This window comes from Juglans microcarpa x Juglans regia, chromosome 2D (assembly GCF_004785595.1).
Source record: "Juglans microcarpa x Juglans regia isolate MS1-56 chromosome 2D, Jm3101_v1.0, whole genome shotgun sequence".
Taxonomy (NCBI): Eukaryota; Viridiplantae; Streptophyta; class Magnoliopsida; order Fagales; family Juglandaceae; genus Juglans; species Juglans microcarpa x Juglans regia.
In genome coordinates, this window is record NC_054596.1 from 14,782,053 (window position 1) to 14,785,585 (window position 3,533).

Below are 3,533 nucleotides of genomic sequence, written 5' to 3' on the forward strand. Positions count from 1 at the left end.
ACCGCCACCTGCCAGTCAGCCAGTACACTGTGAAATGATACGTGTCGATGATCTATTGGGTAGCCTCCATCGAATAAAGGTATCTTTCAAGTTGACGAGGAAGAGCGATTAATTAAAGGAGTAAAAAACGTGGTTAGAGAGAGAGAGAGGGGAATTCAGAGGTTTTACAGGCACAAAGCCGTGGGCTGGAGGGTTATATAAGGCAGAGAGGAGATGACTCTTAAACGCAAGAGTGTAAAGTGAGGACACAAAACAAAGTGTGATAGATAGAGAACGCTTTCTCCCCTCTCCTTTCCTTTAGCTGCCTATCTTCTGCAATTGCGTTTGATAATCTTCTTGCTTTCATTTCCCCCTCCCCCTCTCTTATATCCCCGGTTTCTCTGAATCCCGTTCTGTCATCGTCTGTCTTTCAAGCAGTGTTTTGGGAGGTTTGTTTTCTTGGTTTTAACTGAAACAAAGAGACATTTTTGTGAAAACAGAAAAGCAGACCCAGAAGGGTGTTTTTGAAAGCCAGGTGATTCAGAATAGAGATCCAGATTTTCTTCTGTTTTACTTCGATAAAAAGTTTTAGTTTTTCTCTTATCAACTAAGAGGGTTTGTTTTTCTGTCCCTCTGGTTGGTTTTTGTTAAGGTCTGGTAGTCTAGAGGTCGTTTATATAAGCCTCTTTTGAGCTTTATTTCTGTACGTAGTTTTTCTTGCTTCTATAAAAATTTTCCTGTTCTTCAGTTTTGGAAAGAAAACAGGATAATTTTGAAGAAGCCCTTATTTTTCTTAGAATTTCAGTGGTGTGATTTTCGCTTGTACGTTCTTGAGAAGGGATGGCAGCAGCTATGGATATTTACAATAGCAGCTCCACATCATTTTTCTCAGATCCTTTAGGAGAAGAGCTAATGAAAGCACTGGTACCTTTTATGAAAAGTGCTTCATCAACCTCTTCTATAACCACTTCTTCTCCTCCCTCTCCATCTACTTCTTCTCCTTTTTCTTCTCTTTCTTTCGCATCTTACCCTTCTTATTCTTTCTCTACAGTCTCCCTTCTCACCCCAACTTGTACCCTGACTTTTGCTCCCCATCGAGCACCCACATGTTTTCTGAAGGGTTCTCGAGCCATAACCAAATGGGTCATGAGCAAGCAGGAACAATAGGGCTCAACCACCTCACCCCCTCTCAGATTCTTCAAATCCAAGCCCAAATTCAACTCCAGCAGCAACAGCAACAGCAACAGCGACAGCAACAAATCGCTGCCATGGCTTCAGCTTCACTCCAAAACCAGAGGCTAAGCCATTGGCAGCAACAAAACACTCACGCCCTTGACTTCCTCAGCCCCAAAGCTATTCCCATGAAACATGCTGGCACTCCTTCAAAACCAGCTAAACTCTACCGAGGTGTTAGACAGAGACACTGGGGCAAGTGGGTCGCGGAGATCAGACTCCCCAAGAACAGAACCCGTCTCTGGCTCGGCACCTTCGATACAGCCGAAGAGGCGGCTTTGGCTTACGACAAGGCCGCCTATAAGCTCAGGGGAGAGTTTGCCAGGCTCAATTTCCCACATCTTAAGCACCAAGGAGCTCATATCTCAGGCGAATTCGGTGACTACAAGCCCCTCCATTCCTCAGTGGATGCGAAGTTACAAGCAATTTGCCAGAGCATGGTAAATTCGAAGAAACAGGTGAAAACAGAGGAGCCTTGTTTTGTTTCCGATGTAAAGCCAGTCATTTCAGCTGCTTCGGGTGAAAGCTCGGTCTTTGATGAATCACAGAGAACCGAGTTAAGGAGAGAACACGGGGTTTTCGGATCGGAGGAGTTTAAGGTGGAGAATTCGTCGTTGTCGCCGGCTTTGTCCGATGAATCAACGTCATTCGTTGGATCTTCTTCCCCAGAATCCGATATTACATTCTTAGATTTCTCAGACTCGCAGGATGAGACTGAGAATTTCCCTTTGGAGAAGTTTCCTTCAGTGGAGATCGACTGGGCAGCTATCTAAGTCTTGGTGATGAATATGTGACTATTTTCATTTTTCCCTCTGGAAGTATATGTAATTTTAGGTTTAGCTTGGGGTCTTCAGCAGCTTCTGCAATGAAATTTTTTACTGTTGCAGAGGAGTTGCTTGGTTTAAGTAGGAGTCAGTCAATAAAAGGGATTAGTGGATCAGATGTTTATGTTCTTTAGTTGTATTTTCAGGTTTCTCCGTCTTGTCTAGGCCGTGCTGGTAATTTTTTTTTCCTGACATGGCCACGGAGAGTTTCGAGTTTCTGTCTTGTTTGTAATATCTACTTGGTTGTAATTGAAGTCTTTATCTTTGAATGTTACATAAATTGTACTTTATGTATTTTGTGTTAACTTTTAATTGGAAGGCAAGCATGTGAAAAACCAACATAGTGTAGAGTTTTATCGATGGCATCTCAATAACAGTATCAGAGCATTAAACAAGAAGATCAATTAAGGCATATGTTTATTTTTACAATTCCTCTTAATTCATTTCATCAAATCATTACAAATTTTTTAAATTTTTATACAAAATAAAATAAATAATTTAATTTTTTCAAATTTCAAAATAAATATAATATTAAAAAAGTATATTCTAACAATATTTTATTTAAATTTTAAGTTTAATCTCAATCCATTTCATTTCATCTTATATGAGATTAACTTTAATTTTAATTTTAACTCATCACATTTCATCAAGGGCTACGACAATCTTCAGCAAATATTTTCCTAACGAAAATGCTTTTAATCCGAGTACTCTTTCTGTGGAGAAGAGGCCTTGCTTTCTTTACTTGGTTAACATCTTATTTATTTATATATATATATATATATATATATATATATAGTGTTTGTTTAAGTTGAAAATCTTTTTAAGCTATGTTTAGTTGTAAGATTCAGCTGAACTCAGTTTAATTTTAAATTGAGTCTCTAACATCTAAATACTTAACTCTCAAATTACTAAACTCATCTCAACTCAAAACTTCCTTACACGTAATATCCACAACTTTTTTTAATTTTTTATAAAAAGTATTAAACTCATCTTAACATCTAAACACATTTTAAATTTAATTTAGATGGCCTAGATAATTGACTTCACTACTCAATTCACTATTATTTATAAAAAATTGAGTTCAGCTGAGTTCAATTCAAAATCCAAACGCAAATCCATCAAATCCAATAAATTAAAAATAAATGATAGATTGTAGTTGGTGAAGGGATAATTTATTTAGGATAAAGTTTGAAAAATGATTAATTTAACTCTTTGCAGTTTTTTTTTTCTTTTTTTTACTAAATGAATAATAGTTTTGTAAAATGAAATTCGTTTTTAATGGAGTGACAAGCTTACATTAATTGAATGTGAAATGGAATATAAAATAGTTATACACGGCAAAAGGCATAGTCTCAAACGAGTTGAGAATAGGATACTTACCATGGGACCTGTAAGCATAGCACTTTACCATAGTTAAATTATTATTTATTCTAAAAGTTTAAATTCACTTAAAAGAGATAAATTTAATTACATAAATGAAAATTTTTCTCCAAGCAG

The 3,533-nt window shown here is 36.8% G+C and overlaps 1 pseudogene; it reads left to right on the forward strand.

Annotated features, from left to right (window-relative positions):
* The first annotated feature begins 201 nt into the window (after positions 1–201).
* On the forward strand, positions 202–2,310 carry LOC121248515 (annotated as a pseudogene).
* The last annotated feature ends 1,223 nt before the right edge of the window (positions 2,311–3,533 follow it).